Genomic DNA, 15,703 nt, shown 5'->3' with positions numbered 1-15,703 from the left:
CATCAGCGTAGAAGTGATGAGAGAGACCAAAAGAGGAGATAATAGCAGCGAGTTGTGAGGTATACATGAGAAAACGAAGGGACCTAAAATGGACCCTTGGGGAACCCAGTGATCAAGGAGGAAGATGTAGAGGTCTTACCTGCCCAAGATACAGAAAAAGTTCTATTGGACAGATAAGAGGAAAACCAGGAGAGAACAGAACCCTCAAGAACAAAGGAAGAAAGGGATTCCAGCAGCAAAGAATGATCCACAGTGTCAAAAGCTGTTACGCTCATCTGGTCTCCATGGGGGCGTCCCACGAAGCTGACCGATGAACGTCTGCGCGCGTCTCTTCCTGTCTCACTACTTCTCTCACACTTGGGCGTTCCCCTAGAATGATGAACAGAGATGTTAACTTGCTGCGCAAGGTGTGCAAGACTCTCACCTCCCTTAAACCTCCAACCGCTTCCCTCTGTGCTTATGTCTCACCTTAGGTATTTTAATGATGGGCTCTCCGTCCTGTGTCTGAATGTACGGGCGCTTTAATGTTCTTAGGTACTTTCACTGGATCTAGTTCCGTCACTGATCCTGAGGCCTGTAGAGGAATCCAGACCAGCTGTGACTCCATAGGTAAGTCCTTGTACCAATTGGTTCTTGGTAACAGTTTTTGCTTAATGTGTTCTTTTGTTGCCAAAGTTTCACTAGTATGCTTATTCTTTTGCAGGAGCGGTTTTGGGGATGCCAGATGAAGGAATGCACTCCGCACTGCAACGCTGAGCAGTATTTATGCAGGTGAGTGTTAGCGCAAAAGCACGGTGTCAAGATGTATTTTAAAATGGATATTTCTATTGCGTGGCTAACCTGGTGTCTCTTTTCCGTTCCTCTGCAGGTGCGGTGAGGCTCCGGAGCTGCGATCGCGTGAACCGATTTGATGGAATCCTGAGATGACTGTCACCTCCGAGTAAGTATTCGTTCTCCCTTCTTGTGTTGTTTCCGCAGGTGCGGTGGTTCCCAGGAGCAGCAGAAGAGAAAGCCATTTGGGTGCTTCTCTCAGGTAAGAACTCAACTGCTGTTCTTCTTCTTGTTTTCTCTTTCCTTTCTCCGACAGGTGCTGATGGTCCATGGTTCCCGAGGCGTGGCTGAAGTCCAGGTAAGCAGGAGCTGAGCAGGCGCGATGAGCGCTATGCTGCAGGAGTGCAGAATAACGTCAAGCATGTTCTGTTCCTTGGGTGTGGTTTATATAGGCCTGGTCAAATAGTCCAAGGTAAAGTAGTCCCAAGCCCAGCCACTCCCTGGAAACTAGACTGCATATCTCAGTTCCTCAGGACTGGGCTATGTGTGCCTCCATGTTCACTGAATTCCCATCCACATGATCAAGACCAGGACTGGCTGCAGGAAGGCCTCTGAAAAGGTTTTGGTGGCCTTAAAGGTCCCAATGGAAGCCTGCAACTGGGGAAGGCTGGTCTGGCCCTGAAGACTGGAGGCATGCATCATGACAAAAGCAGCAGATAAGTCAAGAAGAATGAGATAAGAGAAGTGTTTGGAGTAACGAGCTGAGAGAAGAGAGTTAAGCACAGAGATCAACGCAGTCTGAGTAGAATGAAGGGGACAGTAACCAGACTGAAAACGAGGAAGAAGAGAAAGATCAGTGACAAAGGATGAGATCTGAGAATACACAGGACGCTCTAGGAGTTTAGAGAGATGGGGTACAAGAGAGATAGGACAGAAATTAGAAACAATGAGAGGATTAGCTGTGGGGTTTTTCAAGATAGGAATAATAGTTGTGTGTTTAAAGGACATAGGAAAAACAGAGGTACAAAGACAAGTGTTAAAGAAAGACTCAAGATAAGGTATGAGAAGAAGGTAAACCTTAGGAATAAGAGCAGATGGTATTGGATCGGTAGAAGTAGCAGTAGGATGAGCTTTGGCTAACAAAAGTAGTACATCAGTGTTGGAGACAGGGGCAAAGCTAGAAATGAAACCAGAGGGGGTAGGGGGAGAAAGAGGTAAAGTGGTTAGGGGAAGAGAGGCCTCAATGTCTTCACGCAGAGAGAAAACATTTGAGGAAAAGAAGTGAGCAAAATCAGAAGCAGAGTAGAATTAAGAGAATGATCAGGAGAGGGAGGGGAGAGCAACCATGTAAGGGTTTGGAAAAGACTACTGGGATGGGTAGATTGGGTGTGAAGAAAATCAGAAAAGTAGGCACGTTTTGCAGAGATTAGACCGTTGTCGTAGAGTGTGTGATAGGAGAAGAGATTAGATGCAGATTTTGATTTGAGTCAACGCCTTTCTCGTCGACAAAGAAGAAGTTGCATAGAGCGGAGAAGAGGGGAAAGCCAGGGTTGAGAAGGTTTGTGAGTGTGGTGAAAAGCAGACAAAGGATAGAGTTGATCAAGACTAAGAGAAAGAGATGAGGAGAGAGCAGATGCTGCCTTATCAGCATTAAGGGTAGATAAACTTAAGGACGAGGGAAGGATGGTGGTGCAAGTGTCATGAAAAAGTGAGGAGTTGAAACTGTGTAGCTCACGCTGAAAAAACTTTTTGGAGGAAGGGAAATCGATGAGCTCTGAGGAATGGAGGATAGAAGTAACACAGAGTAGATAATGGTCTGATAAGTAGACAGGATGGGCTAATACTGAAGAAGCAGTCAAGTGAGGATCCAGAAATATGTGTGAGGGGAGTAGGAAGAGGTCAAAGAAAGTAGGAATCGAGAATGGAAAGAAAATGAGTGGCCGAGCGTACATAGGAAAGATGAAGATTGAAATCCCCTAGTAATACAAGAGGTTTTGGACTAGGCAGGATATGGGACAAAAGGTGGTTGATATTGTCACAGAAAGAGCAGAGTGGTCATAGAGGACGATAAACAATAATAAATGAAATGGCATGAGGTGTAGTAAAGATTTTATAGATGAATTCAAAAGAAGAGTAGGGTGGTGTAGCAACACACGGAGGAATAGAGGAATAATGGGAACAATAGAGTATGCCAATGCCCCCTCCGCGACTACTTGCTCGAGGGACATAAGCAAAAGAAGACAGAGAAGAAGTTAAAAATGCAGCAACAGTAGTGCTGTGAGGCAGAATCCAGGTCTCAGTGATGCATAAGAAATGGAAATGTAATCTTAGAAAAAAGTCCAGAACTGCAGTTGTTTTATTGCATAATGACCTGGCATTCCAGAGACCCAGGTCAATAGCTGCAGTTGTGTTAGTAGTCAGAGGATAGATAAGGTTAGATTTAGCACAGGTGTTTGTAAACCTGGCGTCTGATTGAAGGCTCTCAGGAGATAAAAAATGTGATATTGTTACAGTCGTGAGTATTGAAACCAGTGCCTTGATGGAAGTACTGATGCTGGGAGGTGGTTTACCCGGGTGCGCTGAGGAAGGAATAAGGGTGCAGGATGACATAGCTAGTGGGCCATAGGCCACGTTCCCGCTGTGGACAGCTGCAGACAGCAGGAAGCAACTTATCCCAACTTCGCTACGGCTTTTCCTGGAGGCGGGTCTTGTAGCCGGCGAGCAGGGTGGAGACGAGGCTGGGGGCATGGCTTGATACGTTGCCGGGTATTGCTAGGCAACGTCTAAACAACGCTGAAGGCATCAAAGGCCTCAGGGCACCAGAGAAGTGGAACGCACAGATCTTGATGATTGTACTCTGGTACAATTAGAGTGCAGTATCCCTCACAACCCGGGCAGGTGAGGAGAGTTCCAACAGGACTCACGCGGCCGCTGCAGACAGCAGGAAGCAATTTATCCCAACTTCGTCCACAGGCTTCGGCTGGAGGCGGGTCTTGTAGCCGGCGAGCGGGATAGAGACGAGGCTGGGGCGCGGCTTGATAAATTGCCGGGTGGTGCTAGGCAACGTCTAAACAGTCACGAGTCCATTGTTTCCCTGATGAATGTCTATATCGGAATATGACAAACATATTGGAGGATGTTTTATATATGTGATATTTTCAAGTGTACCATTTAGTCAATGTACCTGGGATGAGTTAGGATTTATGTCCAGCTTATATTAAATTTCCTTTATTGATTTATTTCATCATTTGTACAGATATTCTGAAGTTGTATTGATGGTGGCAACACAAATATGCATTGCGGTGTCGTTTTCTATGCAGATTAAATTTTGATTTTTGTGTTACGATTGAATGCATATTTTTTCTAAGAATAAGGGAGACATTCAGTTTCAAGCCCACCACTGATAACCTCTACCGTAATATTTTGAATGATGTCCTTGCTTGTTATAGTGCAACAATATTGACAATCCACGTGTAGTAAGGACTTACTCCTGGAGTCTTGTTTAGTATCTAGGATGGAAGTGCAACCTTCCTGTGTTTGCAGAGGGGAGCCTCTTTCGTTGCCTGGTATGCCTTCTGATGAATCTCTGTCCATGCCCATGAGGCTGGAGTTGTTTTCAGATTGCTGTGCGGTTCAGTGAGGGTAGCTGGGTTATGAATGAATCCTCCACCATGATTTGCAATGCCTACGAATCACAGACCGTCTTACTGATTGGTGGGAGCAGTGCTTAGTTGCAAAGAAATAAGGGTCGGGGTCCAAATATTTTCTAAAACACTTGTGCCCAACCCTCCCACTGTTGGCCTCGCCCACTACCGGCTCATCCATCACAAAGGGAAAAGTATTGTGTTTCCTTTTTTAAATTTATTTATTTATTTGTGATATCGGTTGTCGTTACTCAACCGTACACAGCTTAAAGCACAGAAAATATTAAACATTTCAAGTGCATAGTTTTTTAAAAAAAGTGTTTCTAAACTAGACTAACTTATCTATTAATAGTGAGGGGGCTCTTGCTGTTAAGGTTGTTTTAAATGTACGAGAACAAAGGACTGGCACTTTTTTTTATCAGGGTTTGAATACTGTTAATGGGACTTTTGGAAAGTCCAACAAAGCATGTGACACATAAGTACATTTTAAAGACTACCTTTACTGAAAGTTAGTGGTTGGGATAAATGGCTTTAGTGACTAGCTGTTAATTTGCAACAAAAGGTTTATTTTTCCTTCCCAACAATCTAGACACATGTCAGAGTGGGATCAATGTAAGGTTCAGGGTATCTGATCTTTTAGGGATACTGGTGCCCCCAGAGTCCTTACCAACGAATTTGGGTGGATTAACCGTGACGGATATGTTCGCGACCGAAATGACTGGAAGCCTTATTTACCGAAAGTATGCATTTTCATAAACATAGCCGTCACGACACCCCCACCCCTATCGCCCACCTATCCCTCCCCCCCACTTACACTGTTTAATGAGACCGCCCTCACCTCTCCTGCGATGCAGGTTCTCTGACGTAAACTGGCGCTGCAGGGTTCTTTTTCTTTTTTTAACTGTATTCATGGGAAAGTGAGGGACACACCCGCAAACACTGATGCCATTGTAGTGAATAAGGGTGCGGGGGACACACCTGCAACCCCTGCTGCCCTTATTCATTGCAATGGCACCGGATTGTAAATATGTTCGTATTTTTCGGCTGCATGTGATTTTCGTACAGACGGAATTCAAACATATTTACCATACAGAATTTTTTGGCCAAACCCTTTACCTACTACTGAGTCTAGGGCATATAGTACACAGCCACTTCTTGGCTCCAATCAAGAAACAGCATCTTGGGGTTTACCCGGAACAGAAAGCGGATTTCCTCATCATCGGAACTGGCTTAAATCAAGTGCCAGGATGGATCCAATAGAAGTGTCAGGGTTTAAGCGCCAAGTCGCTTCTTGGCTCATGCTTAAGTCATAAGGATTTAGCACCCAGCTTGTCTCTTTATTGCTGGTCTTCTTCATAAGGGCGCAGTGGCCAGCTGGCTATTTGTAATCCACATCAGAAGGATATGATATGATATTTTATTTATATTGCGCTCGTACACAAGTGTTTCAGAGCGCGATAGTGTCTGGCTCACTTCTTCCTGATCTGGGTTTACAATGTCACAGTTTACTTTAACACATATAGTGCCGTTGCCACCACTGAGGGTTATAGAGCCCTTCTCGTCCCTCACCCCCACTCTATACTCTAAGGGCACGGTGGCCTTCTCCCATAATTGATACAGTGTCCTTCCCACTATCAGCATGGTGGCGCCATGTCTCTTGGGTGCCTTACGGTTGCAGCCTCTGCAGGTTCCTGGGCACTTCCAGGGCTCCCAGTGCTCTTGGCCTGCAGCAGTGCCGGCTTCTTAGAGAGTCTATGTCCCTCAGCTGGCTCTATGTCCTCACCTGGCTCTAGTCCTTCAGCTCTCCATGTCACTTTGCTCCTTCTTCCACAGCAATGACATTCTCTTTTGCTTCCCAGCTCTATTGCCCTGATTCGCTGGAAACTGGAATTTGTATAGGGACTGGGCCAGGTACTAATTCCTTAATTGGCTGGGATGGTCAGGTGTTCCTCTACAATGATCTGATTGGAAGTGAGGCTTGGTAGTCCTAGACTGTGTGTGTTGGGGAGAATTTAGGAGGTCTCATGTCCATTTTGGAATCAGCCAATTCACTTTTTAAACCAAAGAAGGGGCTCCCAATTGAAAACCTTTCAGGCAGTAACTTTATGGTATCAATTTGGCTGTATCGAGAGGTGTTGCTGGTGGGGATCGGGGGGCTATAGCCCTGGGTCTTTTGGTTGTAGCCCCAGATAGAAAGCAGGGGCTAAAACAAAAAGGCTAGCTAGCCCCGAATCCCGGAATTCCGACATTAGTGTAGCCCCAGATCTTTTTCAGACCTAGCAACACCCCTGCTTACCTGATGGAGAGAGTTAGACTGAACTTCTGTGCACCCTCGTTAGTCATCATTTTGGAATCAGCCCATGTGCTCCCTAGTATACAGTGAATATAATAAAAAATAAATAAATTCAATTATAACGAATTAAAAATAAAGAAAAAATACCGAATTTGTTTGTTTGGTGAGCAGCCAAATGTTCTCCCTCCTTGGTTTGGTACTTTGTTTACAGGTAAAAGGGGTAAGTACTGGGGAATTTTGGATTTCTTGCTCCTGTTTTCTTCATGGGAGTTTTTACTTGGATTGTCTAGCTGTTTAGAGGTGCAGCAAGTGTTGCTGTTTGTGCAAACCCTGTTGCTGAATTGGAGGGGTATCTTAAAGGTGTTATCATCATTGAGTAAGTAGGGAGGGACTATTAGTAAGCAAAGGGATTGCTGAGGTTTGTTTTTCTTCACATCTGTCTGGTTCCTGGATATCTTACCTATTGCCCCGGGAAACAGGGAGTTGCAGGATTGCCATTCTCCCGTTGTCTGACTAGCTCATGGCGTGTAACCGGCATACCTGCCTAATCTCCGGGTTTAACGCAGAGACTCAGGGTTTTTACGCTCGTCTCCAGGGAAGAGCGTTGGGTCTCCGGGTTTTCGGGAGGCTACAGAAGGCCCACTGCAAGGCACTTCTGCGCTGATGGAAAGGAAAGCTGCCAATCAGGTTTCTGGTCCATTTCCAGACCTGCTAATGGGGCGCATTGTTATTAGTCACTCCCCCACTGCACCGAACATTATCAATAACAAAAGAGCACCTTCCACTCCTACGCCTCAAGCAGCAGCGCAGCAGCCACACCACTCGGGCAAGTACCTGGGCCATTATCCAATATTCAGCCAGATTGCACTCTAATTGCAAAAACTAAGGAAGACACCCCCAGCTCTCAGGATGGGGCCGACTCCCTAATGGAATGTTTGGGCAAATGGGAGAACGGTTCTGCAGAATAATAAAACAATATTGCCTGTTTGCGGCATCTCAGTTGCTAGTCTTAACTTCACAATCATTTCCATCAACCTTGCAGATTCTGCCTAATTTATTAAAAAACTAGATTACCAGTCTCCAGCTTGGGGGGGCGGGGTCTTGGGAAAAGGGGGTGGGACCTAATGACATCATCCTCTGGGTTTTCCTATGCCAAATGTAGGCAGGTATGGTAACCGGATGTAACAGGGGAGGAAGCTATATTGAAGTCAATGGAGTTTTCCAGTTCCTCTATCTTCCAACCTTCTTTGACCCCCATGTTTTAATTATGGGAGGGTACAGATTGCTCTATGACGGGGTCAGGAGACTGACCCCATCACATACTGTAAGGGCGATTCTCCTCACTGCTCTGCTTTTACTAGAATAGTGCAAGCACTTTTCTGTGAGGCTTCCAACCTTTGAATGGTACAGGTCTAGCACTTCAAGTTCTCTCCAGTAACATAGGTTTGGGTAAGCCAGAATACTGCATGCAACAGCTGCATTGCGCATGTTGGCCAAGCTACAGAAAGCCAAGCACACTGCTAGCAGCTTTTAGCAGCATCAGGGCCTCCCCGGTTCCTCTAGACTACTACAATACACTGGCATTTAAAGTCTGGCTTTTCCAGTAACCTGGAGAGATGTAGTAGTGTCAGTAGGAGAACCCAGCTGTTTCTGAAAATGCTTTCACATCCCTACACATTGCAGCAGCCACAAAGCACTAGGAAGTGACGATTCCAGAGACGCAGTAAAACAAGTTGGCGCGAAGTTCGGTGAAGAGTTCAGTCTAACCCAGAACTCTATTCAGTACACACCGCTGTGAGGAACTGCAGCCATTTCCTTGGTTATGTGGAGAAATTGCGCCCTGCCCCTTTAACTTCAAAGACTGCCTTTAAAACACGCGAACGAGCACGGTGCGTGGCGCAGAGTTCGGCGAAGAGTTCAGTCTGACCCAGAACTCTATTCAGTACACACCGCTGTGAGGAACTGCAGCTACTTCCTTGTTTATGTGGAGAAATTGCACCCTGCCCCTTTAACTTCAGGGACTGCCTTTAAAACACGAGAACGAGCGTGGAGCGCGGCGCGGAGTTCGGCAAAGAGTTCAGTCTGACCCAGAACTCTATTCAGTACACACCGCTGTGAGGAACTGCAGCTACTTCCTTGTTTATGTGGAGAAATTGCACCCTGCCCCTTTAACTTCAGAGACTGCCTTTAAAACACAGTGTTTGGCAAAGAGTTCAGTCTGACCCAGTCCGCCCCAGGACGCCATAGGATGCCGAATAGCTGACACATGTCGCGTGCATGTGCTTCATCAGGGGCGGCAGGGACCTGGCCGCCAATCTTAAATCTCTAAGGCCCGCAGACTCGCCATAAATCATTGCTACATCAACAAAAACCAACTAATGGTACCTCCTTGGAGGTAAGTCAATTGGCCGCATGTAACAACTTATGTGACAATCTTGTGCCTCGTCCCATTGCAAGCCCCTACGTACCCTCGCTGGTTGATTTAACCTCATGCACACTTGGGACCGTACAGCAAGCACAAATTAAAGATGACAAGCTCCGACAGGATCTTTGCTCTAAAAATGCTTTTCCTGCCCCCATTACTCCAAATTTACCCGACAGCCGTGAGCCGAACATTCCTTCTGCCATGCACTGGCGTAACAGGGGCCCCCGCAGCCCCCGCGGTGCGGGGGGGCCCGCGGTGTGTGGGGCCCCACCAGCACATGGCTGGGAGGGGGCCCCAGTAAAAAAAAAAAAAAAAAAAAAAAAAAAAAATTTCTAAAAAAAAATAAGTTTCTTTTGAAATTCACTCTGCATTCATAAAGAACATTTCTGTAACAGAAATAATTTCTTTATGAAGGCAGAGTTACTACAAAAAGAAACTTTCTTTTTGAAGTCTGAGGGCCCCGTACCCCATGACATGGAAGACCCTAGGCTGGAGGCCTCCATGTCATGGGGTGGGGGGGGAGGTGTGGGGAACCCTATGCCTTCAAAAAGAAATTGTTTGTTTTTGAAGCCACTCAGCCATCATAAAGAAATTATTTTGATTATGGTTCGGTCCTTAACTGAAATAATTTCTTAATGAAGTTATAGTGACTTAAAAAAGAAACAATGGGGCTCATTCTGACCATGCCGGTCCGGAAACAACGGTGCTGGTAAGCTTACAGGCACTGTTGTTTCCGGACTGGCATATTACAGGTCTGCCTGGTGGGGCTGCCGTGCCCGACAGGTCTGACCCTGCCAGGCACAGCAGCCACGGTAGGCAGACCTGTCACGGAGGCACCGGCACCGTTAACAATGGTGCAGGTGCTTCTGTGTCCCCATTCCCGTGGAGTCTGGGGTTTAACGAAATTACCGGCACCTGATTTCCCAGCCGCCGGACTTGAAATGGCACGGTGGCACCGGGAAGTCAGGCCATAGTAATTTTTTATGGGTCTGGCGGCAACCCGCCGGTAGCACCGGCACGGTTACCGCTGGACCCGTAATGAGCCCCAATTTCTTTTTTAAGTAATAGGGCCCCCCTCAACTCCATGATGTGTGCGTGTATGAGTCTATGGTGAAAGGGTGCACACTCAAATGTATAGCCGGCTGCCTGTGTGTGTATGGTGAAAGGGTGCACACTTAAATCTATGGGTGGCTGTGGGGGTGTGCCTGCATGGTGAAAGGGTGCACACATAAATGTATAGGTGGCTACCTGTGTGAGTGTATGGTGAAAGGGTGCACACATAAATGTATAGGTGGCTACCTGTGTGAGTGTATGGTGAAAGGGTGCACACATAAATGTATAGCCGGCTGCCTGTGTGTGTATGGTGAAAGGGTGCACACTTAAATGTATGGGTGGCTGTGGGGGTGTGCCTGCATGGTGAAAGGGTGCACACATAAATGTATAGGTGGCTACCTGTGTGAGTGTATGGTGAAAGGGTGCACACTTAAATGTGTGGATGACTGGGTGTGTATAAGGTGAATGGTGTGTGTGCTTGTGTACAGGGGCACAAGAAAACCTTCAATTTGGGGGGGCTAACCCTTCAAATGTTGGGAGCGGCGCTAACTTCACATGCGGTGGGGAGGGGGAAACTTATTTGTGTGGGCGCATCCAAATTATTTACGCATTTTAATGAGACTATTCTAGTGCAGATTCAATGTTACAAGCAGTTAACTCTCTCCTATAAGTCTCTACCCTTCCAATCACTCCCCTGGCATGCAAGTACTAAACCCACATCACGTTTCAATCGCCTAAACAATGTGGAATTTGAATGCAGGTACTAACAGTGAAATGCTTTACGTTGGTAATTGCTGGGTTCTTGTTAACAGCAAAAACCAGGTGCCGTTTAAAATCTGTGTCCTGTTCGGTCTGGCAACTGCTCTAAAGGTTAGCCAAGTTGAGTCAATATAGTCCAAAATGTCAGGGGGGGTAGTGCTGAAGCCCAGTCAACTCAATGGTGTTGCGCTACTACTTGTGCCTTGCTTACTCCTAGCCCTATTCTTCCTCGTCCCAGTACTTATATACGAGGCAGTACGTGTGTTTGAGGCACTCTGTCTCATACAAAAGTACTGGGAAGAGGTAGAGGTACATGGAGGTAATGCCTGATTTAGCTACCTGTAATCTTCATCACTCCTAGTCCCACTGTTCCTCATCCCAGTACTTACCTATGAGGCAAGGAGCCTCATACGAAAGCTCTGGGACAAGGAAGAGGGACGCAGAGGTAATTCTGGGCCAAGGAGCTGATTGTGGAGGTTGGGGTGGTGGGTGGGAGGGAGAGTGGATGTGTGGGGGGGCAGGATTGTGTGATAAATCATAATGGTTGTCCATGTCCAGGCTAAGCAGGCATGATATGTGGTATTAGTGGCTAGAGAGGCATTTTGATTTAGCCAGTCTAGTCATTCCTCAGTTTGGTATGACTTTCTTTTAACTGGACATTTCTGATAAAGTAGCCCTGCTAACTTTAATTACCTGGCTAGATTGGCATTTGGGTGCTGCCAGTCTAGCCATTTCTTACTGCGGCATTGTATATTTTTCTGGGCATCTGTGATAAAATGATATGATGTGATTCAAGTCATTTATAATGCGCCTGTACACAAGTGTACACAAGGGAGGGATGATAGAGGGAGGACAAGACAAACTATCTCACTAGGCCTTGTGTCATTGTGAGAACGAGAAGTGCAAGGGAAAAGGGAGCAGGGAAGTGCAAGTGAGAGGGGAGGGGAAAACAGGGAAGCAATGCTCTCAGTAAGTGCAGCCAGGGCAGAGCAGCTATTGGTTGTGCAAGGAGAACAATGGACTGCAGGGTTACAGTTACAGCCCCTAAGTGCATGGTAGGCCCGGAGGCAGTGCAAGGGTGACCAATCAAGAAAGAGCCTGGACTCAGAGAGACTCTGAGGGTAGCCAAGCAGCCAGTCAGTACAGCAGACATGTAGGTCAGGTAGGTCAGCAGGGGGGGAGAGAGAGCGAAAGCAGCAGAGAAGAGGAAAGCTTTTAGCTGCTTCCGAAACTTCAGGTTGTCCGCCTCAAGTTTGAGAGGGGCAGGGAGGCCATTCCAGTTGGAGGCACCAGCAGAGGAGAGAGGTCTACCCCCACTCTCTGCCTGGAGAAATGTCTAAGCCTTAGAGAGTTGGAGGTAGCTGAGTGAAGGGTTAGAGAAAGAAGGTATTTTGGAAGAGAGCATTGGATTTAGTGTTGGCACTGGCCCCAGAAAGCCTTGTGGGCAATGCAAAGGTTCTTGAACTTGATCCTTGCAGCCAGTGGAGAGATTTCAGGGCTGGAGAAATACAATCCCAGGGCTTGAGGCCAAGGCTAAGTCTTGCAGTCCTGTTCTGGATTATTTGCAGATGAAGGAGACTAGAGGAAGACAGATTGAGAAAGTGGCTGTTGCAGTAGTCCAGCTTAGAGACAGTGAGCTTCTGGTGGAGAGTGAGAAAGGGAAGAGTCCCTTTGAGGAGGAGCAGCTGGTAGTGGGACTTCTTGGTGATGTCCGAGATGTTAGGAGAGAAAGAGAGTGTGGCGTTGAAGATGACACCAAGGTTTTTTGCCCCGCAGGAAGGCAAAGGAAGAGGGCCCAAGGTGGTCTGCTATAGTGAGAGAGGAAACACAGTGGCAAGAGTCCCAATGAGAAGGATCTCTGTCTTACTGGCATTAAGGCAGAGATTGTTGGAGGCGCACCAATCCTGAATCGTGGATAGACAGTCAGGAATGAGCAAGAGAGGAGAGGAGGATGAGGGGAGCCTGAAGGAAAGCTGAGTCAACCGCACAACACTGAAAGTTAGAGGATAAGGTAGAGATCAGGGAGGCCAAAGTGGCCAAGCAGAGGTTAAAAAACCAGCGTGAGAGGATAGAGCCCTGGGGAATGCCACAGGTAGAGAGAGGTGGCGGAGAGAATGGGACCACGATCGACCTGGGAGCGGAGTGGCGGTCCAAGTGGAAGTAGGTCAGTCACTCTAGGGTCTGATCTGTGATGCCCAGGTTCTCACAGAGTCGATTGATCAGGATGGCGATGTAGACCCTGTCGAAAGCAGAGGAAAGATGAAGGATGAGAATAGAAGGAATGCTGGAATCAAGATTAGAGAGCAGCACAGGTGTTTAGGAGAGCAGTTTCCATGCCTCTGGCAGCTCTGAAGCCAGACTGATGGTCATGGAGACAACCAACAGATTCAGTGTGGAGAGTAAGCTGGGAGATGGCAAGCTTTTCCAAGAGTTTGCTCAGGAAAGGTGGAGATTGAGCGATAGTTTTCCAGCAGGTAGGATCAGCAGACTGCTTCTTGAGGAGTGGGTGCACAAGGGAGTGCTCAAAGGGAGAGGGGAACATTGCAGTGGTGAAAGAGTGATTACAGAAATCGGCCAAGGCTGGAGCGAGGGTGTCAATATGGGCTTTGATGGTTCTGGAGGAGCAGCGGAGCACCTGTTTGGACGACACTTTCATAGATCGGACTTGTCTAGAAACCTCGTTAGGTGTTGTCAGAGAGAAAGAGGAAAAAGGAGGAGGAGAGAAGAGATGGCCAAAATGGGCCGACAGAGGAAGAGGACATAGAGGACAGGATGTCCTGAGATTTAGCAGTGAAATGAGAGGCCAGAGCTGTACAGAGGGCATGGGAGGGAACAGAAGAGGTATAGACCACAACAGGATTGACCAGTTCCTTGCAGATTTTAGAGTTTGGCCGTGTTGTTCGAGGCCATGGAGACACATGCTTTATTGTGTGCTCTCTTCTTGATGAGTGTTATTGCTTTGACTGGCATTTTGCTGAAAACAGTCTAGGTATGTCTAAATGTGGCCTGGCATTCTGTACTATAATGTTATTACGTGTTTACACTGGTCTACATTGTGCAGCCAGTTGGAAGCATTAATGTTCCTGTGCACTGTTGGTGACTTGCATGTATTGGATTGTGTTACCCTACAAAACAATTGCAAACACTCTGGCTTTATAGCCAATTTATCTCAGAATGTGTGCTGTATATTGCATTAAAACACATATTTATATCTTTTTCCTAGTGCAGTGTGCGGCATACCCCTTCAGCAGCACGTTCATGCGTATTGTGCAAGCGTGACAGTCTAGGCCGGCCCAGAGTGTGGCGCAACCCTTGATTTGTTGCCGAGTTGGGGGGCCCCCTCAGCATGGCTCGCAGGGGGGCCCCCACATTTTGTGTTACGCCACTGCTGCCATGCCGCTCCCTTCCCCGTCTGTTTACATTGACGCCAGCGACTTTGTGCCTGTCTCACCTTTTGAAATCACTGACTCTGATTTTCTGGCGCTGAATCTGCCCCCCCCCCCAGGCAACTGAGCTGCCACGCATTGACAAAGACACCAGTAATCACCCAGGTGAAAGGCGTGATTAAAATAATGGGCGAAATGAGGTCACAAATGCAATTCCTAATGATGAATTACCTCACTAAGGGATGCAATTAGAATGCGATCTTACACGAGCTCCACAGCTGATAGGATTGGAGTTAAAAGGTGTGACTGGAGCGCTGCAACAATTGTCTGCATCCAATTGCTCCTTGTCTCTCGGTCTGGCGGAATGGGCCGACAGTGAGGCTGAGGCAAATTCCCATGGACTTTCTAGCAAGTCGCTAATAAATCAGCTACCTGAAACCCTGAAATGCCGTCACACTTCAATAGCAGAACTTACAGCATGAGAGGCCCGCCTAACAGACAGATGATTAAAAGCCGACTTTCTGTTAATGAAAAACCGACTAAATGATAGTTACATCAAAAAATATACCAAAAACCAAGATACATATATTCCCAAAGCGAAGCTCTTGGAGGGCAATAAGCATGCATATGCAAGCACTCCGTTGAGAAAAGACTTTTCCCCCATGCAAATGGAAGAAGGGGGCGATAGCCACGGTTCAAAGCGCCCAGAAAAAGGGTCAGCTGTGGGAAATTCAAGCAGCTCTGCATTGTCATCTGAATGCTTACTGCGGGGCGCCTCACCAAGATTATCGAGTGCGGACGTGGCTCAAACCTCTGGCGAACATGGCTCCAAAGGCTCTTTATCAACGGCTGCTGGAATCCAAATCCACAATAACGTACTTGCTGCAACGTCGATCGCTCTTCTTCCCTTCATGAAACTGTATGAGTCACTAAATGACGCAATACGTGACCAGATGTCCTTAATCACAGCGATGAATACCAAGCTCTCATCCCTGGATGCCTTTTCGCACAACTTATCTCAAAGATTCGACCAAGAAGCAGAATCTTTGCGTAAATGGCAATCACGATTAAGTGAGGTAGCTCACCAGGATTACAGAGATAAATCTGACCTGATTGAAGCAGTTATTGAATGTACAAAATGGATGAGACACAATGTAAAGACATCGCAGAGCCAAACCAGCGAATACCCCTTCACGCACACAAAGGTTGGGGATGAATTACAACCAAAATCATCAGAAGAGTTGGCCCAGCCTATCAAACATCATGCGTGTGGCGTGACAAATAGATCTGATACTGGCTCAGCTGCAGCGGCAGACTCATCAAACGCACTGACCATCGACATGCCAGCACAGAAAAAGAAAAGAAAATCCGA

This window comes from Ambystoma mexicanum, chromosome 2p (genome assembly GCF_040938575.1).
Source record: "Ambystoma mexicanum isolate Mex_15411 chromosome 2p, UKY_AmexF1_1, whole genome shotgun sequence".
Classification (NCBI taxonomy): Eukaryota; Metazoa; Chordata; class Amphibia; order Caudata; family Ambystomatidae; genus Ambystoma; species Ambystoma mexicanum.
This window is presented reverse-complemented; position numbering follows the sequence as displayed.